The sequence below is a fragment of the Chiloscyllium plagiosum genome, unplaced genomic scaffold (assembly GCF_037043375.1).
Source record: "Chiloscyllium plagiosum isolate Xiang-an unplaced genomic scaffold, Cpla_swu_hap1 HiC_scaffold_1, whole genome shotgun sequence".
NCBI classification, from domain to species: domain Eukaryota; kingdom Metazoa; phylum Chordata; class Chondrichthyes; order Orectolobiformes; family Hemiscylliidae; genus Chiloscyllium; species Chiloscyllium plagiosum.
Genome location: NW_028270139.1, coordinates 163,269,159 through 163,296,982, shown reverse-complemented (window position 1 = coordinate 163,296,982; position 27,824 = coordinate 163,269,159).

Sequence of the window (27,824 nt, the reverse complement as noted above, 5' to 3'; positions counted from 1 at the left end):
CACATGCACCCTCACACTCTCAAATACACTCTCCCACACATATCCACCCTCTCACTCTCACACACACACACTCCCACACACATGCACCCTCACACTCTCACACACACACACTCTCCCACACACATCCACCCTCACACTCTCACACACACACTCTCCCACACACATGCACCCTCACACTCTCTCACACACTCTCCCACACATATCCACCCTCTCACTCTCACACACACACACTCCCACACACATGCACCCTCACACTCTCACACACACACACTCTCCCACACACATCCACCCTCACACTCTCACACACACACTCTCCCACACACATCCACCCTCACACTCTCACACACACACTCCCACACACATGCACCCTCACATTCTCACGCACACACTCCCACACTCATGCACCCTCACATTCTCACACACACTCACCTACACACATGCACCCTCACACTCTCACACACACTCACCCAACACAGGCACCCTCACACTCTCACACAATCAACCTCACACGTGCACCCTCACACACTCACATGAACTCTCTTCCACACAGAGTCACCCTCACACTCTCGCACACACACTCCCACACACATAAACCCTCACACTCTCACACACACTCTCCCACACACATACACCCTCACAGTCTCACACACACTCACCCACACACATACACCCTCATATTCTCACACACATCCATCCTCACACTCTCACACACACACTCCCACACACATGCACCCTCACACTCTCACACACACTCACCCACACACGTGCACCCTCATACTCTCACACACCCTCTCCCACACACATCCACCCTCACACTCTCACACACACTCCCACACACATGCACCCTCACATTCTCACACACACTCTCCCACACACGTGCACCCTCACTCTCTCACACTCACTCTCCCACACACATGCACCCTCACACTCTCACACACGCACTCCCACACTCATGCACCCTCACATTCTCACACACACTCTCCCACACACATGCACACTCACTCTCACACATACTCTTCCACACACACTCACCATCACACTCTCACATACACACTCCCACACACATGCACCCTCACATTCTCACACGCACTCACCCACACACATGCACCCTCACACTCTGACACACACTCTCCCACACACATGTACACTCACACTCTCACACACACACTCCCACACACATGCACCCTCACACTCTCACGCACACACTCCACACTCATGCACCCTCACATTCTCTCACACACTCACCTACACACATACACGCTCACACACACTCTCCCACACACATGCACCCTCACACACTCGCCCAACACAGGCACCCTCACACTCTCCCACACACACTCACCATCACACTCTCACATACACTCCCACACACATGCACCCTCACACTCTCACCCAACAGAGGCACCCTCACACTCTCCCACACACACTCCCGCACACATGTACCCTCACACTCTCACACACACTCTCCCACACACATGCACCCTCACACTCTCACACACATTCCCACAAACATCCACCCTCACACTCTCACACACACTCACCCACACACATCCACCCACACACTCTCACACACACTCACCCACACACATTCACCCTCACACTTTCACACATACTTACCCACACACATCCACCCTCACACTCTCACCCACTCTCTCACAAACATCCACCCTCACACTCTCACACACATTCCCACACACATCCATCCTCACACTCTCACACACACACTCTCCCACACACATGCACCCTCACACTCCCACACACTTGCACCCTCACACACACACTCTCCCACACACATGCACCCTCACACTCTCCCAAAAACACTCCTACCCACATCCACCCTCACAGTCTCACACACACTCACACACCCTCATATTCTCACACACACACTCCCACACATATGCACCCTCACACTCTCACACACGCAATCCCACACTCATGCACCCTCACATTCTCACACACACTCTCCCACACACATGCACACTCACTCTCACACACACTCTCCCTCACACTCTCACAAACTCTCCCACACAATTAGATTAGATTAGATTACTCACAGTGTGGAAACAGGCCCTTCGGCCCAACAAGTCCACACCGACCCGCCGAAGCGCAACCCACCCATACCCCTACATTTACCCCTTACCTAACACTACGGGCAATTTAGCATGGCAAATTCACCTGACCTGCACATCTTTTTGGACTGTGGGAGGAAACCGGAGCAGCCGGAGGAAACCCACGCAGACACGGGGAGAACGTGTAAACTCCACACATTCAGTCGCCTGAGGCGGGAATTGAACCCGGGTCTCTGGTGCTGTGAGGCAGCAGTGCTAACCAATGTGCCACCGTGCCGCCCTCACACTCTCACACACACACTCTCCCACACACATGCACCCTCACACTCTCACACACACACTCTCCCACACACATGCACCCTCACACTCTCACACACACACTCTCCCACACACATGCACCCTCACACTCTCACACACACTCTCCCACACACATGCACCCTCACACTCTCACACACACACTCTCCCACACACATGCACCCTCACACTCTCACACACACACTCCCACACACATGCACCCTCACACTCTCACACACACACTCCCACACACATGCACCCTCACACTCTCACACACACACTCCCACACACATCCACCCTCACACTCTCACGCACACACTCTCCCACACACATCCACCCTCTCACTCTCACACACACACTCCCACACACATGCACCCTCACACTCTCACACACACACTCCCACACACATGCACCCTCACACTCTCACACACACTCTCCCACACACATGCACCCTCACACTCTCACGCACACACTCTCCCACACACATCCACCCTCTCACTCTCACACACACACTCCCACACACATGCACCCTCACACTCTCACACACACACTCACCCACACACATACACGCTCACACACTCACACACACTCTCCCACACACATGCACCCTCACACTCTCACACACACACTCCCACACACATGCACCCTCACACTCTCACACACACACTCTCCCACACACATCCACCCTCACACTCTCACACACACACTCTCCCACACACATGCGCCCTCACACTCTCACACACACACTCCCACACACATGCACCCTCACACTCTCACACACACACTCTCCCACACACATCCACCCTCACACTCTCACACACACACTCTCCCACACACATGCACCCTCACACTCTCACACACACACTCCCACACACATGCACCCTCACACTCTCACACACACACTCTCCCACACACATCCACCCTCACACTCTCACACACACTCTCCCACACACATCCACCCTCACACTCTCACACACACACTCTCCCACACACATGCACCCTCACACTCTCACACACACTCTCCCACACACATCCACCCTCACACTCTCACACACACACTCTCCCACACAAATGCACCCTCTCACTCTCACACACACACTCCCACACACATGCACCCTCACATTCTCACGCACACACTCCCACACTCATGCACCCTCACATTCTCACACACACTCACCTACACACATGCACCCTCACACTCTCACACACACTCTCCCACACACATGCACCCTCACACTCTCACACACACTCCCACACACATGCACCCTCACATTCTCACACACACTCTCCCACACACGTGCACCCTCACTCTCTCACACTCACTCTCCCACACACATGCACCCTCACACTCTCGCACACACACTCCCACACACATACACCCTCACACTCTCACACACACTCTCCCACACACATACACCCTCATACTCTCACACACCCTCACCCACACACATGCACCCTCACACTCTCACACACATCCATCCTCACACTCTCACACACACACTCCCACACACATGCACCCTCACACTCTCACACACACTCCCACACACATGCACCCTCACATTCTCACACACACTCTCCCACACACGTGCACCCTCACTCTCTCACACTCACTCTCCCACACACATGCACCCTCACACTCTCCCACACACACTCCCACACACATCCACCCTCACAGTCTCACACACACTCACCCACACAAATACACCCTCATATTCTCACACACACACTCCCACACACATCCACCCTCACACTCTCGCACACACACTCTCACACACATGCTCCCTCACATTCTCACACACACTCACCCATACACATACCCCCTCACGCTCTCACACACACGCACCCACACACATGCACCCACACACACTCACACACACTCTCCCACACACATACACCCACATATTCTCACACAAACTCTCCCACGAACATGTACCCTCACACTATCACACAATCAACCTCACACGTGCACCCTCACACACTCACATGAACTCTCTTCCACACACAGCCACCCTCACACTCTCGCACACACACTCCCACACACATACACCCTCACACTCTCACACACACTCTCCCACACACATACACCCTCATACTCTCACACACCCTCACCCACACACATGCACCCTCACACTCTCACACACATCCATCCTCATACTCTCACACACACACTCCCACACACATGCACCCTCACACTCTCACACACACTCACCCACACACGTGCACCCTCATACTCTCACACACCCTCTCCCACACACATCCACCCTCACACTCTCACACACACTCCCACACACATGCACCCTCACATTCTCACACACATTCTCCCACACACGTGCACCCTCACTCTCTCACACTCACTCTCCCACACACATGCACCCTCACACTCTCACACACCCTCACCCACACACATGCACCCTCACACTCTCACACACATCCATCCTCATACTCTCACACACACACTCCCACACACATGCACCCTCACACTCTCACACACACTCACCCACACACGTGCACCCTCATACTCTCACACACCCTCTCCCACACACATCCACCCTCACACTCTCACACACGCACTCCCACACTCATGCACCCTCACATTCTCACACACACTCTCCCACACACATGCACACTCACTCTCACACACCCTCTCCCACACACATCCACCCTCACACTCTCACACACACTCCCACACACATGCACCCTCACATTCTCACACACACTCTCCCACACACGTGCACCCTCACTCTCTCACACTCACTCTCCCACACACATGCACCCTCACACTCTCCCACACACACTCCCACACACATCCACCCTCACAGTCTCACACACACTCACCCACACACATACACCCTCATATTCTCACACACACACTCCCACACACATGCACCCTCACACTCTCACACACGCACTCCCACACCCATGCACCCTCACATTCTCACACACACTCTCCCACACACATGCACCCTCACACACTCACCCAACACAGGCACCCTCACACTCTCCCACACACACTCACCATCACACTCTCACATACACTCCCACACACATGCACCCTCACACTCTCACGCACACACTCCACACTCATGCACCCTCACATTCTCTCACACACTCACCTACACACACACACGCTCACACACACTCTCCCACACACATGCATCCTCACACACTCACCCAACACAGGCACCCTCACACTCTCCCACACACACTCACCATCACACTCTCACATACACTCCCAAACTCATGCACCCTCACATTCTCACACACACTCTCCCACACACATGCACACTCACTCTCACACATACTCTCCCACACACACTCACCCTCACACTCTCACATACACACTCCCACACACATGCACCCTCACATTCTCACACGCACTCACCCACACACATGCACCCTCACACTCTGACACACACTCTCCCACACACATGTACCCTCACACTCTCACACACACACTCCCACACACATGCACCCTCACACTCTCACGCACACACTCCACACTCATGCACCCTCACATTCTTTCACACACTCACCTACACACATACACGCTCACACACACTCTCCCACACACATGCACCCTCACACACTCACCCAACACAGGCACCCTCACACTCTCCCACACACATGCACCCTCACACTCTCACCCAACAGAGGCACCCTCACACTCTCACACACACTCTCCCACACACATGCACCCTCACACTCTCACGCACACACTCCCACACTCATGCACCCTCACATTCTCACACACACTCACCCACACACAGACACGCTCACACACTCACACACACTCTCCCACACACATGCACCCTCACACTCTCTCGCACACACTCCCACACTCATGCACCCTCACATTCTCACACACACTCACCCACACACATACACGCTCACACACTCACACACACTCTCCCACACACATGCACCCTCACACTCTCACACACACACTCTCCCACACACATGCACCCTCACGCTCTCAAATACACTCTCCCACACATATCCACCCTCTCACTCTCACACACACACACTCCCACACACATGCACCCTCACACTCTCACACACACACACTCTCCCACACACATCCACCCTCACACTCTCACACACACACTCTCCCACACACATGCACCCTCACACTCTCTCACACACTCTCCCACACATATCCACCCTCTCACTCTCACACACACACACTCCCACACACATGCACCCTCACACTCTCACACACACACACTCTCCCACACACATCCACCCTCACACTCTCACACACACACTCTCCCACACACATCCACCCTCACACTCTCATACACACACTCCCACACACATGCACCCTCACATTCTCACGCACACACTCCCACACTCATGCACCCTCACATTCTCACACACACTCACCTACACACATGCACCCTCACACTCTCACACACACTCACCCAACACAGGCACCCTCACACTCTCACACAATCAACCTCACACGTGCACCCTCACACACTCACATGAACTCTCTTCCACACAGAGTCACCCTCACACTCTCGCACACACACTCCCACACACATAAACCCTCACACTCTCACACACACTCTCCCACACACATACACCCTCACAGTCTCACACACACTCACCCACACACATACACCCTCATATTCTCACACACATCCATCCTCACACTCTCACACACACACTCCCACACACATGCACCCTCACACTCTCACACACACTCACCCACACACGTGCACCCTCATACTCTCACACACCCTCTCCCACACACATCCACCCTCACACTCTCACACACACTCCCACACACATGCACCCTCACATTCTCACACACACTCTCCCACACACGTGCACCCTCACTCTCTCACACTCACTCTCCCACACACATGCACCCTCACACTCTCACACACGCACTCCCACACTCATGCACCCTCACATTCTCACACACACTCTCCCACACACATGCACACTCACTCTCACACATACTCTTCCACACACACTCACCATCACACTCTCACATACACACTCCCACACACATGCACCCTCACATTCTCACACGCACTCACCCACACACATGCACCCTCACACTCTGACACACACTCTCCCACACACATGTACACTCACACTCTCACACACACACTCCCACACACATGCACCCTCACACTCTCACGCACACACTCCACACTCATGCACCCTCACATTCTCTCACACACTCACCTACACACATACACGCTCACACACACTCTCCCACACACATGCACCCTCACACACTCGCCCAACACAGGCACCCTCACACTCTCCCACACACACTCACCATCACACTCTCACATACACTCCCACACACATGCACCCTCACACTCTCACCCAACAGAGGCACCCTCACACTCTCCCACACACACTCCCGCACACATGTACCCTCACACTCTCACACACACTCTCCCACACACATGCACCCTCACACTCTCACACACATTCCCACAAACATCCACCCTCACACTCTCACACACACTCACCCACACACATCCACCCACACACTCTCACACACACTCACCCACACACATTCACCCTCACACTTTCACACATACTTACCCACACACATCCACCCTCACACTCTCACCCACTCTCTCACAAACATCCACCCTCACACTCTCACACACATTCCCACACACATCCATCCTCACACTCTCACACACACACTCTCCCACACACATGCACCCTCACACTCCCACACACTTGCACCCTCACACACACACTCTCCCACACACATGCACCCTCACACTCTCCCAAAAACACTCCTACCCACATCCACCCTCACAGTCTCACACACACTCACACACCCTCATATTCTCACACACACACTCCCACACATATGCACCCTCACACTCTCACACACGCAATCCCACACTCATGCACCCTCACATTCTCACACACACTCTCCCACACACATGCACACTCACTCTCACACACACTCTCCCTCACACTCTCACAAACTCTCCCACACAATTAGATTAGATTAGATTACTCACAGTGTGGAAACAGGCCCTTCGGCCCAACAAGTCCACACCGACCCGCCGAAGCGCAACCCACCCATACCCCTACATTTACCCCTTACCTAACACTACGGGCAATTTAGCATGGCAAATTCACCTGACCTGCACATCTTTTTGGACTGTGGGAGGAAACCGGAGCAGCCGGAGGAAACCCACGCAGACACGGGGAGAACGTGTAAACTCCACACATTCAGTCGCCTGAGGCGGGAATTGAACCCGGGTCTCTGGTGCTGTGAGGCAGCAGTGCTAACCAATGTGCCACCGTGCCGCCCTCACACTCTCACACACACACTCTCCCACACACATGCACCCTCACACTCTCACACACACACTCTCCCACACACATCCACCCTCTCACTCTCACACACACACTCCCACACACATGCACCCTCACACTCTCACACACACACTCCCACACACATGCACCCTCACACTCTCACACACACTCTCCCACACACATGCACCCTCACACTCTCACGCACACACTCTCCCACACACATCCACCCTCTCACTCTCACACACACACTCCCACACACATGCACCCTCACACTCTCACACACACACTCACCCACACACATACACGCTCACACACTCACACACACTCTCCCACACACATGCACCCTCACACTCTCACACACACACTCCCACACACATGCACCCTCACACTCTCACACACACACTCTCCCACACACATCCACCCTCACACTCTCAGACACACACTCTCCCACACACATGCGCCCTCACACTCTCACACACACACTCCCACACACATGCACCCTCACACTCTCACACACACACTCTCCCACACACATCCACCCTCACACTCTCACACACACACTCTCCCACACACATGCACCCTCACACTCTCACACACACACTCCCACACACATGCACCCTCACACTCTCACACACACACTCTCCCACACACATCCACCCTCACACTCTCACACACACTCTCCCACACACATCCACCCTCACACTCTCACACACACACTCTCCCACACACATGCACCCTCACACTCTCACACACACTCTCCCACACACATCCACCCTCACACTCTCACACACACAGTCTCCCACACAAATGCACCCTCTCACTCTCACACACACACTCCCACACACATGCACCCTCACATTCTCACGCACACACTCCCACACTCATGCACCCTCACATTCTCACACACACTCACCTACACACATGCACCCTCACACTCTCACACACACTCTCCCACACACATGCACCCTCACACTCTCACACACACACTCCCACACACATCCACCCTCACACTCTCACGCACACACTCTCCCACACACATCCACCCTCTCACTCTCACACACACACTCCCACACACATGCACCCTCACACTCTCACACACACACTCCCACACACATGCACCCTCACACTCTCACACACACTCTCCCACACACATGCACCCTCACACTCTCACGCACACACTCTCCCACACACATCCACCCTCTCACTCTCACACACACACTCCCACACACATGCACCCTCACACTCTCACACACACACTCCCACACACATGCACCCTCACACTCTCACACACACACTCTCCCACACACATCCACCCTCACACTCTCACACACACACTCTCCCACACACATGCACCCTCACACTCTCACACACACACTCCCACACACATGCACCCTCACACTCTCACACACACACTCTCCCACACACATCCACCCTCACACTCTCACACACACTCTCCCACACACATCCACCCTCACACTCTCACACACACACTCTCCCACACACATGCACCCTCACACTCTCACACACACTCTCCCACACACATCCACCCTCACACTCTCACACACACACTCTCCCACACAAATGCACCCTCTCACTCTCACACACACACTCCCACACACATGCACCCTCACATTCTCACGCACACACTCCCACACTCATGCACCCTCACATTCTCACACACACTCACCTACACACATGCACCCTCACACTCTCACACACACTCACCCAACACAGGCACCCTCACACTCTCACACACACACTCCCACACACATCCACCCTCACACTCTCACACACACTCTCCCACACACATCCACCCTCACACTCTCACACACACTCTCCCACACACATCCACCCTCACACTCTCACACACACACTCTCCCACACACATGCACCCTCACACTCTCACACACACTCTCCCACACACATGCACCCTCACACTCTCACACACACACTCTCCCACACACATCCACCCTCACACTCTCACACACACTCTCCCACACACATCCACCCTCACACTCTCACACACACACTCTCCCACACACATGCACCCTCACACTCTCACACACACTCTCCCACACACATGCACCCTCACACTCTCACACACACACTCTCCCACACACATGCACCCTCACACTCTCACGCACACACTCTCCCACACACATCCACCCTCTCACTCTCACACACACACTCCCACACACATGCACCTTCACACTCTCACACACACTCTCCCACACACATGCACCCTCACACTCTCACGCACACACTCTCCCACACACATCCACCCTCTCACTCTCACACACACACTCCCACACACATGCACCTTCACACTCTCACACACACTCTCCCACACACATGCACCCTCACACTCTCACACACACACTCTCCCACACACATGCACCCTCACACTCTCACGCACACACTCTCCCACACACATCCACCATCACACTCTCACACACACACTCCCACACACATGCACCCTCACACTCTCACAGACACACTCACCCACACACATACACGCTCACACACTCACACACACTCTCCCACACACATGCACCCTCACACTCTCACACACACACTCCCACACACATGCACCCTCACACTCTCACACACACACTCTCCCACACACATCCACCCTCACACTCTCACACACACACTCTCCCACACACATGCACCCTCACACTCTCACACACACACTCCCACACACATGCACCCTCACACTCTCACACACACACTCTCCCACACACATCCACCCTCACACTCTCACACACACACTCTCCCACACACATGCACCCTCACACTCTCACACACACACTCCCACACACATGCACCCTCACACTCTCACACACACACTCTCCCACACACATCCACCCTCACACTCTCACACACACTCTCCCACACACATCCACCCTCACACTCTCACACACACACTCTCCCACACACATGCACCCTCACACTCTCACACACACTCTCCCCCACACATCCACCCTCACACTCTCACACACACACTCTCCCACACACATGCACCCTCTCACTCTCACACACACACTCCCACACACATGCACCCTCACATTCTCACGCACACACTCCCACACTCATGCACCCTCACATTCTCACACACACTCACCTACACACATGCACCCTCACACTCTCACACACACTCACCCAACACAGGCACCCTCACACTCTCACACACACACTCCCACACACATCCACCCTCACACTCTCACACACACACTCCCACACACATGCACCTTCACACTCTCACACACATTCCAACATACATCCACCCTCACACTCTCACACACATTCCGACACACATCCACCCTCACACTCTCACACACACTCTCTCACACACATGCACCCTCATATTCTCACACACACACTCACCCACACACATCCACCCTTACACTCTCAATCATACACTCCCACTCACATCCACCCTCACACTCTCACACACTCACCCACACACATCTACCCTCACACTCTCACACACACACTCCCACACGCATGCACCCTCACACTCTCACACATCCTCCCACTCACATCCACCCTCACACTCTCACACACATTCCCACACACATCCACCCTCACACTCTCACACACACTCACCCACACATATCCACCCTCACACTCTCACACACGCTCACCCGCACACATCCACCCTCACACTCTCACACACTCTCCCACACACATCCACCCTCACACTCTCACACACACTCACCCACACACATCCACCCTCACACTCTCACATACACTCACCCACACACATGCACCCTCACACTCTCACACACATTCCTACACACATCCACCCTCACACTCTCACACACACTCACCCACACACATCCACCCTCACACTTTGACACACACTCACCCGCACACATCCACCCTCACACTCTCACACACTCTCCCACACACATCCACCCTCACACTCCGACACGCATCCACCCTCACACTCTCACACACACTCCTACACACATCCACCCTCACACTCTCACACACACTCACCCACACACATCCACCCTCACACTTTGACACACACTCACCCGCACACATCCACCCTCACACTCTCACACACTCTCCCACACACATCCACCCTCACACTCCTACACGCATCCACCCTCACACTCTCACACACACTCCTACACACATCCACCCTCACACTCTCACACACACTCACCCACACACATCCACCCTCACACTCTCATACACTCAAACACACACATCCACCCTCACACTCTCACATACACTCACCCACACACATCCACCCTCACACTCTCACACACTCTCCCACACACATCCACCCTCACACTCCTACACACATCCACCCTCACACTCCCACACACTCTCCCACACATATCCACCCTCACACTCTCACACACACTCCTACACACATCCACCCTCACACTCTCACACACGCTCACCCACACACATCCACCCTCACACTCTCACTCACACTCCTACACACATCCACCCTCACACTCTCACACTCACTCACTCACACACATCCACCCTCACACTCTCACACACACTCCTACACACATCCACCCTCACACTCTCACACACACTCACCCACACACATCCACCCTCACACTCTCACATACACTCACCCACACACATCCACCCTCACACTCTCACATACACTCACCCACACACATCCACCCTCACACTCTCACACACTCTCCCACACACATCCACCCTCACACTCCTACACACATCCACCCTCACACTCCCACACACTCTCCCACACACATCCACCCTCACACTCTCACACACACTCCTACACACATCCACCCTCACACTCTCACACACGCTCAACCACACACATCCACCCTCACACTCTCACACACTCACCCACACACATCCACCCTCACACTCTCACACACACACTCCCACACGCATGCACCCTCACACTCTCACACACCCTCCCACTCACATCCACCCTCACACTCTCACACACATTCCCACACACATCCACCCTCACACTCTCACACACACTCACCCACACATATCCACCCTCACACTCTCACACACACTCACCCGCACACATCCACCCTCACTCTCTAACACACTCTCCCACACACATCCACCCTCACACTCTCACACACACTCACCCACACACATCCACCCTCACACTCTCACATACACTCACCCACACACATCCACCCTCACACTCTCACACACATTCCCACACACATCCACCCTCACACTCTCACACACACTCACCCACACACATCCACCCTCACACTCTCACACACACTCACCCGCACACATCCACCCTCACACTCTCACACACTCTCCCACACACATCCACCCTCACACTCCGACACGCATCCACCCTCACACTCTCACACACACTCCTACACACATCCACCCTCACACTCTCACACACACTCACCCACACACATCCACCCTCACACTCTCACATACACTCACCCACACACATCCACCCTCACACTCTCACATACACTCACCCACACACATCCACCCTCACACTCTCACACACTCTCCCACACACATCCACCCTCACACTCCTACACACATCCACCCTCACACTCCCACACACTCTCCCACACACATCCACCCTCACACTCTCACTCACACTCCTACACACATCCACCCTCACACTCTCACACTCACTCACTCACACACATCCACCCTCACACTCTCACACACACTCCTACACACATCCACCCTCACACTCTCACACACACTCACCCACACACATCCACCCTCACACTCTCAAATACACTCACCCACACACATCCACCCTCACACTCTCACATACACTCACCCACACACATTCACCCTCACACTCTCACACACTCTCCCACACACATCCACCCTCACACTCCTACACACATCCACCCTCACACTCCCACACACTCTCCCACACACATCCACCCTCACACTCTCACACACACTCCTACACACATCCACCCTCACCCTCTCACACACGCTCACCCACACACATCCACCCTCACACTCTCACTCACACTCCTACACACATCCACCCTCACACTCTCACACACACTCACCCACACACAACCACCCTCACACTCTCACACACACTCCTACACACATCCACCCTCACACTCTCACACACACTCCTACACACATCCACCCTCACACTCTCACACACACTCACCCACACACATCCACCCTCACACTCTCACACACATTCCCACACACATCCACCCTCACACTCTCACTCACACTCCTACACACATCCACCCTCACACTCTCACACACACTCACCCACACACAACCACCCTCACACTCTCACACACACTCCTACACACATCCACCCTCACACTCTCACACACACTCCTACACACATCCACCCTCACACTCTCACACACACTCACCCACACACATCCACCCTCACACTCTCACACACATTCCCACACACATCCACCCTCACACTCTCACACACACTCACCCACACATATCCACCCTCACACTCTCACACACACTCACCCGCACACATCCACCCTCACACTCTCACACACTCTCCCACACACATCCACCCTCACACTCTCACACACACTCACCCACACACATCCACCCTCACACTCTCACATACACTCACCCACACACATGCACCCTCACACTCTCACACACATTCCCACATACATCCACCCTCACACTCTCACACACACTCACCTACACACATCCACCCTCACACTCTCACACACACTCACCCGCACACATCCACCCTCACACTCTCACACACTCTCCCACACACATCCACCCTCACACTCCTACACGCATCCACCCTCACACTCTCACACACACTCCTACACACATCCACCCTCACACTCTCACACACACTCACCCACACACATCCACCCTCACACTCTCACATACACTCACCCACACACATCCACCCTCACACTCTCACATACACTCACCCACACACATCCACCCTCACACTCTCACACACTCTCCCACACACATCCACCCTCACACTCCTACACACATCCACCCTCACACTCCCACACACTCTCCCACACACATCCACCCTCACACTCTCACACACACTCCCACACACATCCACCCTCACACTCTCACACACACTCCTACACACATCCACCCTCACACTCTCACACACACTCACCCACACACATCCACCCTCACACTCTCACATACACTCACCCACACACATCCACCTTCAACACTCTCACATACACTCACCCACACACATCCACTCTCACACTCTCACACACTCTCCCACACACATCCACCCTCACACTCCTACACACATCCACCCTCACACTCCCACACACTCTCCCACACACATCCACCCTCACACTCTCACACACACTCCTACACACATCCACCCTCACACTCTCACACACGCTCACCCACACACATCCACCCTCACACTCTCACTCACACTCCTACACACATCCACCCTCACACTCTCACACACACTCACCCACACACATCCACCCTCACACTCTCACACACCCTCCCACTCACATCCACCCTCACACTCTCACACACACTCACCCACACACATCCACCCTCACACTCTCACACACTCTCCCACACACATCCACCCTCACACTCCTACACACATCCACCCTCACACTCCCACACACTCTCCCACACACATCCACCCTCACACTCTCACACACACTCCTACACACATCCACCCTCACACTCTCACACACGCTCACCCACACACATCCACCCTCACACTCTCACTCACACTCCTACACACATCCACCCTCACACTCTCACACACACTCACCCACACACAACCACCCTCACACTCTCACACACACTCCTACACACATCCACCCTCACACTCTCACACACACTCACGCACACACATCCACCCTCACACTCTCACACACACTCCTACACACATCCACCCTCACACTCTCACACACACTCACCCACACACATCCACCCTCATACTCTCACACACATTCCCACACACATCCACCCTCACACTCTCACACACACTCACCCACACATATCCACCCTCACACTCTCACACACACTCACCCGCACACATCCACCCTCACACTCTCACACACTCTCCCACACACATCCACCCTCACACTCTCACACACACTCACCCACACACATCCACCCTCACACTCTCACATACACTCACCCACACACATGCACCCTCACACTCTCACACACATTCCCACACACATCCACCCTCACACTCTCACACACACTCACCTACACACATACACTCTCACACACACTCACCCGCACACATCCACCCTCACACTCTCACACACTCTCCCACACACATCCACCCTCACACTCCTACACGCATCCACCCTCACACTCTCACACACACTCCTACACACATCCACCCTCACACTCTCACACACACTCACCCACACACATCCACCCTCACACTCTCACATACACTCACCCACACACATCCACCCTCACACTCTCACATACACTCACCCACACGCATCCACCCTCACACTCTCACACACTCTCCCACACACATCCACCCTCACACTCCTACACACATCCACCCTCACACTCCCACACACTCTCCCACACACATCCACCCTCACACTCTCACACACATTCCCACACACATCCACTCTCACACTCTCACACACACTCCTACACACATCCACCCTCACACTCTCACACACACTCACCCACACACATCCACCCTCACACTCTCACATACACTCACCCACACACATCCACCCTCACACTCTCACATACACTCACCCACACACATCCACCCTCACACTCTCACACACTCTCCCACATACATCCACCCTCACACTCCTACACACATCCACCCTCACACTCCCACACACTCTCCCACACACATCCACCCTCACACTCTCACACACACTCCTACACACATCCACCCTCACACTCTCACACATGCTCACCCACACACATCCACCCTCACACTCTCACTCACACTCCTACACACATCCACCCTCACACTATCACACACACTCACCCACACACATCCACCCTCACACTCTCACACACCCTCCCACTCACATCCACCCTCACACTCTCACACACACTCACCCACACACATCCACCCTCACACTCTCACACACTCTCCCACACACAACCACCCTCACACTCCTACACACAGCCACCCTCACACTCCCACACACTCTCCCACACACATCCACCCTCACACTCTCACACACACTCCTACACACATCCACCCTCACACTCTCACACACGCTCACCCACACACATCCACCCTCACACTCTCACTCACACTCCTACACACATCCACCCTCACACTCTCACACACACTCACCCACACACAACCACCCTCACACTCTCACACACACTCCTACACACATCCACCCTCACACTCTCACACACACATCCACCCTCACACTCTCACACACACTCACCCACACACATCCACCCTCACACTCTCACACACTCACCCACACACATCCACCCTCACACTCTCACACACACACTCCCACACGCATGCACCCTCACACTCTCACACACCCTCCCACTCACATCCACCCTCACACTCTCACACACATTCCCACACACATCCACCCTCACACTCTCACACACACTCACCCACACATATCCACCCTCACACTCTCACACACACTCACCCGCACACATCCACCCTCACTCTCTAACACACTCTCCCACACACATCCACCCTCACACTCTCACACATACTCACCCACACACATCCACCCTCACACTCTCACATACACTCACCCACACACATCCACCCTCACACTCTCACACACATTCCCACACACATCCACCCTCACACTCTCACACACACTCACCCACACACATCCACCCTCACACTCTCACACACACTCACCCGCACACATCCACCCTCACACTCTCACACACTCTCCCACACACATCCACCCTCACACTCCGACACGCATCCACCCTCACACTCTCACACACACTCCTACACACATCCACCCTCACACTCTCACACACACTCACCCACACACATCCACCCTCACACTCTCACATACACTCACCCACACACATCCACCCTCACACTCTCACATACACTCACCCACACACATCCACCCTCACACTCTCACACACTCTCCCACACACATCCACCCTCACACTCCTACACACATCCACCCTCACACTCCCACACACTCTCCCACACACATCCACCCTCACACTCTCACTCACACTCCTACACACATCCACCCTCACACTCTCACACTCACTCACTCACACACATCCACCCTCACACTCTCACACACACTCCTACACACATCCACCCTCACACTCTCACACACACTCACCCACACACATCCACCCTCACACTCTCAAATACACTCACCCACACACATCCACCCTCACACTCTCACATACACTCACCCACACACATTCACCCTCACACTCTCACACACTCTCCCACACACATCCACCCTCACACTCCTACACACATCCACCCTCACACTCCCACACACTCTCCCACACACATCCACCCTCACACTCTCACACACACTCCTACACACATCCACCCTCACCCTCTCACACACGCTCACCCACACACATCCACCCTCACACTCTCACTCACACTCCTACACACATCCACCCTCACACTCTCACACACACTCACCCACACACAACCACCCTCACACTCTCACACACACTCCTACACACATCCACCCTCACACTCTCACACACACTCACCCACACACATCCACCCTCACACTCTCACACACACTCCTACACACATCCACCCTCACACTCTCACACACACTCACCCACACACATCCACCCTCACACTCTCACACACATTCCCACACACATCCACCCTCACACTCTCACACACACTCACCCACACATATCCACCCTCACACTCTCACACACACTCACCCGCACACATCCACCCTCACACTCTCACACACTCTCCCACACACATCCACCCTCACACTCTCACACACACTCACCCACACACATCCACCCTCACACTCTCACATACACTCACCCACACACATGCACCCTCACACTCTCACACACATTCCCACATACATCCACCCTCACACTCTCACACACACTCACCTACACACATCCACCCTCACACTCTCACACACACTCACCCGCACACATCCACCCTCACACTCTCACACACTCTCCCACACACATCCACCCTCACACTCCTACACGCATCCACCCTCACACTCTCACACACACTCCTACACACATCCACCCTCACACTCTCACACACACTCACCCACACACATCCACCCTCACACTCTCACATACACTCACCCACACACATCCACCCTCACACTCTCACATACACTCACCCACACACATCCACCCTCACACTCTCACACACTCTCCCACACACATCCACCCTCACACTCCTACACACATCCACCCTCACACTCCCACACACTCTCCCACACACATCCACCCTCACACTCTCACACACACTCCCACACACATCCACCCTCACACTCTCACACACACTCCTACACACATCCACCCTCACACTCTCACACACACTCACCCACACACATCCACCCTCACACTCTCACATACACTCACCCACACACATCCACCTTCAACACTCTCACATACACTCACCCACACACATCCACTCTCACACTCTCACACACTCTCCCACACACATCCACCCTCACACTCCTACACACATCCACCCTCACACTCCCACACACTCTCCCACACACATCCACCCTCACACTCTCACACACACTCCTACACACATCCACCCTCACACTCTCACACACGCTCACCCACACACATCCACCCTCACACTCTCACTCACACTCCTACACACATCCACCCTCACACTCTCACACACACTCACCCACACACATCCACCCTCACACTCTCACACACCCTCCCACTCACATCCACCCTCACACTCTCACACACACTCACCCACACACATCCACCCTCACACTCTCACACACTCTCCCACACACATCCACCCTCACACTCCTACACACATCCACCCTCACACTCCCACACACTCTCCCACACACATCCACCCTCACACTCTCACACACACTCCTACACACATCCACCCTCACACTCTCACACACGCTCACCCACACACATCCACCCTCACACTCTCACTCACACTCCTACACACATCCACCCTCACACTCTCACACACACTCACCCACACACAACCACCCTCACACTCTCACACACACTCCTACACACATCCACCCTCACACTCTCACACACACTCACGCACACACATCCACCCTCACACTCTCACACACACTCCTACACACATCCACCCTCACACTCTCACACACACTCACCCACACACATCCACCCTCACACTCTCACACACATTCCCACACACATCCACCCTCACACTCTCACACACACTCACCCACACATATCCACCCTCACACTCTCACACACACTCACCCGCACACATCCACCCTCACACTCTCACACACTCTCCCACACACATCCACCCTCACACTCTCACACACACTCACCCACACACATCCACCCTCACACTCTCACATACACTCACCCACACACATGCACCCTCACACTCTCACACACATTCCCACACACATCCACCCTCACACTCTCACACACACTCACCTACACACATACACTCTCACACACACTCACCCGCACACATCCACCCTCACACTCTCACACACTCTCCCACACACATCCACCCTCACACTCCTACACGCATCCACCCTCACACTCTCACACACACTCCTACACACATCCACCCTCACACTCTCACACACACTCACCCACACACATCCACCCTCACACTCTCACATACACTCACCCACACACATCCACCCTCACACTCTCACATACACTCACCCACACGCATCCACCCTCACACTCTCACACACTCTCCCACACACATCCACCCTCACACTCCTACACACATCCACCCTCACACTCCCACACACTCTCCCACACACATCCACCCTCACACTCTCACACACATTCCCACACACATCCACTCTCACACTCTCACACACACTCCTACACACATCCACCCTCACACTCTCACACACACTCACCCACACACATCCACCCTCACACTCTCACATACACTCACCCACACACATCCACCCTCACACTCTCACATACACTCACCCACACACATCCACCCTCACACTCTCACACACTCTCCCACATACATCCACCCTCACACTCCTACACACATCCACCCTCACACTCCCACACACTCTCCCACACACATCCACCCTCACACTCTCACACACACTCCTACACACATCCACCCTCACACTCTCACACATGCTCACCCACACACATCCACCCTCACACTCTCACTCACACTCCTACACACATCCACCCTCACACTATCACACACACTCACCCACACACATCCACCCTCACACTCTCACACACCCTCCCACTCACATCCACCCTCACACTCTCACACACACTCACCCACACACATCCACCCTCACACTCTCACACACTCTCCCACACACAACCACCCTCACACTCCTACACACAGCCACCCTCACACTCCCACACACTCTCCCACACACATCCACCCTCACACTCTCACACCACTCCTACACACATCCACCCTCACACTCTCACACACGCTCACCCACACACATCCACCCTCACACTCTCACTCACACTCCTACACACATCCACCCTCACACTCTCACACACTCTCCCACACACATCCACCCTCACACTCCTACACACATCCACCCTCACACTCCCACACACTCTCCCACACACATCCACCCTCACACTCTCACACACACTCACCCACACACATCCACCCTCACACTCTCACACACTCTCCCACACACATCCACCCTCACACTCCTACACACATCCACCCTCACACTCCCACACACTCTCCCACACACATCCACCCTCACACTCTCACACACACTCACCCACACACATCCACCCTCACACTCTCACACACACTCCTACACACATCCACCCTCACACTTTCACACACACTCATGCACACACATCCACCCTCACACTCTCACACACACTCCTACACACATCCACCCTCACACTCTCACACACACTCACCCACACACATCCACCCTCACACTCTCACACACATTCCCACACACATCCACCCTCACACTCTCACACACACTCACCCACACATATCCACCCTCACACTCTCACACACACTCACCCGCACACATCCACCCTCACACTCTCACACACTCTCCCACACACATCCACCCTCACACTCTCACACACACTCACCCACACACATCCACCCTCACACTCTCACATACACTCACCCACACACATGCACCCTCACACTCTCACACACATTCCCACACACATCCACCCTCACACTCTCACACACACTCACCCACACACATCCACCCTCACACTCTCACACACACTCACCCGCACACATCCACCCTCACACTCTCACACACTCTTCCACACACATCCACCCTCACACTCCTACACGCATCCACCCTCACACTCTCACTCACACTCCTACACACATCCACCCTCACACTCTCACACACACTCACCCACACACATCCACCCTCACACTCTCACATACACTCACCCACACACATCCACCCTCACACTCTCACATACACTCACCCACACACATCCACCCTCACACTCTCACACACACTCACCCACACACATCCACCCTCACACTCCTACACACATCCACCCTCACACTCCCACACACTCTCCCACACACATCCACCCTCACACTCTCACACACACTCCTACACACATCCACCCTCACACTCTCACACACGCTCACCCACACACATCCACCCTCACACTCTCACTCACACTCCTACACACATCCACCCTCACACTCTCACACACACTCACCCACACACATCCACCCTCACACTCTCACACACACTCCTACACACATCCACCCTCACACTCTCACACACACTCACCCACACACATCCACCCTCACACTCTCACACACACTCCTACACAAATCCACCCTCACACTCTCACACACACTCACCCACACACATCCACCCTCACACTCTCACTCACACTCCTACACACATCCACCCTCACACTCTCACACACACTCACCCACACACAAAGCACCCTCACACTCTCACACACACTCCTACACACATCCACCCTCACACTCTCACATGCGCTCACCCACACATATCCACCCACTCTGTCCAGGCCTCTCAGTATTCTGTAAGCTCCAATCAGATCCCCCCTCATCCTTCTAAACTCCATCAAGTACAGATCCAGAGTCCCCAACCGCTCCCCACATGGCAAGCCCTCCATCCCCGGGTTCATTCTGTAAACCTCCTCTGGACCCCGTCCCATGCAGCACATCTCTCCTTTGATTCAGGGCCCAATCCTGCTCACAATATTCCAAATGCAGTCTGACCAGAGCCTTATACAGCCTCAGCTGTACATCTCTGCTCTTGTATTCTCGCCCTCTTAGAAAGAATGCTAACATTGCATTTAACTGCCTAACTGCCACTTGAACCTGCATGTTAACCTTAAACGCATCCTCCAGGACGAACTTCCTAGTCCCTTTGTGCTTCAGATTTCTGAAGCCCTTCCCTGTTTAGAAAATAGTCTGTGCCTCTATTCCTCCTGCCAACGTGCATAACCTCACATTTTCCCACATTATATTCCATGTTAAAAATCACACAACACCAGGTTATAGTCCAACAGGTTTAATTGGAAGCACACTCGCTTCTGGAGTGATGCTCCTTCATCAGGTGATAGTGGAGGGCTCGATCGTAACACAGAATTTATAGCAAACATTTGCAGTGTGATGTAACTGAAATTATACCTTGAAGAATTGATTCAACGCATAATTTCAGTTACATCACACTGCAAATTTTTGCTATAAATTCTGTGTTACGATCGAGCCCTCCACTATCACCTGATGAAGGAGCGTCGCTCCAGAAGCGAGTGTGCTTCCAATTAAACCTGTTGGACTATAACCTGGTGTTGTGTGATTTTTAACTTTGTACACCCCAGTCCAACACCGGCATCTCCGAATCGTATATTCCATGTGACCACCATCAGGCCTGTCCACTTCCTCAACACTGCCTGTCCCTCCACCTATCTTTGGGTCATCTGCAAACTTAGCAAACATGCCCTTGTTACTTTGTCCGGATCGTTACTGTATAACATGAATAGCTGTGGTCCCAACGCTGAGCCCTGTGGGACTCCACTCGACACCCGCTACCATCCTGAACGTGGGTTTGAGGTTACAATCAGATTCGCAATGATCCTGTGAAATGGTGCAGCAGACTCGGCTGTACGTTTGGATATTGAAGCCAGGGCTTGGGGCACTAGGCTTTCAGTATGCTCCTTCCAGAGTTTGTGCTTGACCTCCATCTGGGCCTGTCTGAGGTGAACCAAGTAGTTCCTGCTTTAAGGTTCACTGAACAGCACCTTCCAAACCCACAACCACTTCCATCTAGAAGGACAAGGGCAGCAGATACATGGGAACACCACCCCCTGCAAGTTCCACTCCGAGCCACTCACCATCCTGACTTGGAAATATCGCGCCGTTTCTTCACTGTCACGGGGTCAGAATCCTGGAATTCCCTCCCTCAGGGCATTGTGGGTCAACCCACAGCAGGTGGACTGCAGCGGTTCAAGAAGGCAGCTCACCCCCACCTTCCTCTGAGAATCATAGAGTCTCTGTCATGTGGAACAGGCCTTTCAGCCCATTGAGTCCACACCAACTCTCCAAAGAGCATCCCACTCAGACTCACTCCCCCCAACCCTGTAACCCTGCAATTCCTATGGCTAACCGACCTCCCCTGGACACTATAGGGTAATGCCACATGGCCAGTCCACCCTAACCTGAACAAACAACAGCCAATGATACTGCGGGACATCCAGCCTAAGAATAAAAGAAATTTCTGACCAGAGTGTACATTGTGCAGAGTGGGGACTGGATGACATTGAGCCCAGTACCTGTGCAGGGGAGGCGAGGGGGATTGCTCGATAATACAGCTGTGGAAACAATACAGGGGCTGATAGCTCAATCCAACAGGGAGTCACACCATCTGACTGACAGCAAGGTGCAATAGGGAGGAATGAAAAACAAAGTACTGTCTCCCATGGGTTCTGGGAGGCTGAGCCAAATATCAGCAACATATGGGTTTGACATGAGCACCTTGAACCTTGACCCCACGCTGACAGCTACACACGTCCGCTCAGCTCCCTGAAGGCTGTCTGTGCTGATGGCCTCTCACACTGTCCTTGGTTCAGGAGCTGCGGGGAGGCGGGGGGAAGGGAAAGTGACTTCAGGGGGGTTGGGGGAGGGGGAAAGAGACTTGGAGGGAGCAGCTGAATATTTACTACAATGTACAGAACAGAAACAGACCATTTGGCCCATCCAACAGCTTCAGCCCCTCTCTCATCACATTGTTCCATCCTTTTCTACCTCAAATACTCACCTTGCTGCCTCTTCTGTGTAACTCTGCTGTTCCCTTTGGCAGTGAGTCCCACATCATTGGTACTCACTGGCTAAGGGGGGGCTTTCCCCTGAATATTCTCTCCCTGTTGTTTTCACGAGTTTTTTAAATTTGTGGCATCTACATTCACCCTCATCTGAAACCATTGGCTAGTCCACCCAAGGTAAGACTTACATATACGTAAAGACCCACATCAGGTCACCCCTTACTCCTGGAGAAAAGAGATCCCGACTTGTTAAACATAATGAACATATGGAAAGGGTCAGGAATGCAGTACTTCAGTTTAGGAAGTACACACTTTCACCATTACACTGATTCCCAGTTTCTAATTGGAGGATCAGAGCTGTTCACACACCCACATACACACTTTCACTTACACACACACACTTCACACACAAACGCTCACTTACATACGTATGCGCACACTCTCACACACTCACAAACACACACTCATTCTCACACACACAAACACACTCTCGCTCACACACACTCACTCACATTTACATTTTCTCCCACACACACATACTTGCACGCTCACACACACACATACACCCACACACGCACACACAAATCTACCTCAGCCTTGAATATGCTAGCTACCTGATGAAGGAGCGTCGCTCCGAAAGCTAGTGCTTCCAACTAAACCTGATGGACTATAACCTGGTGTTGTGTGATTTTTAACTTTGAATATCCTGAATGACCCAGCCTCGACAGCCCCCTGTGGTAAAGAATTCCCCAGATTTATTCCTCTCTGAGAGAAGAAATTCCTCCTCCTCTCTGTCGGAATTGTGTGATCCTTTACTCTGAGATGATACCGTCAGGTCCTAGACCCTCCTCCAAGGGGAAACAACCTTCCCACATGTACCCTATCAGTGCAGGGCATCTCAACCAAAATAGAATTGAACAGTAAAGACATTGCAATCGATGAGTTGAGAACATCAGTTGAACCACAGTACGGAGTCCCTGTCTTTCCGAATGCATGTAAATCTTAACCCTCAGAAGCATCTCCAGTAACTTACCTACCACAGATGCTAAGCTTACTGGTCTATAGTTCCCAGGTTTTTATTTGCAGCTCTTCCTGAATAAGGGCACAACATTCGCTACCCTCCACTCTTCCAGGACCCTACCCATGGCTAACGATGATGCAAAAATATCAGCCAGGGCCCCTTCAGTTTCTTCTGGAGCCTCTTGCAGTGTTCTTGGATATATCTGGTCAGGACCAGGAGATTTATCCGCATTTTAATACATCCAATATCTCCTCTACTGTGGGAGATCATGCCTCACAAATTTGTTAGAGTTCTTTGATGAAGTGACCAGGAAGGTTAATGAGGGCAGGGCGGTAGACGTAGTCTATATGGATTTCAGTGAAACCTTTGATAAGGTTCCACATGTTAGGCTGCTCTGGAAGGTTAGATCGTATTGAATCCAGGGTGAGCTGGCAAATTGGATAGACAGTTGGCTTTATGGTAGGAAGCAGAGGGTAATAGTGGAAGGATGCTTGTCAGACTGGAGGCCTGTGACTAATGGAATGCCTCAGAGGTCAGTGCTGGGCCCATTGCTGTTTGATATCAATGATTTGGATGAGAATGTACAAGGCATGATGAGTAAGTTTGCAGATGACACTAAAATAGGTGGTATCGTGGACAGTGAGGAAGGTTCTCAGAAATTGCAGCAGGACCTTGATCAGCTGGGGAAGTGGGCTCAGAAATGG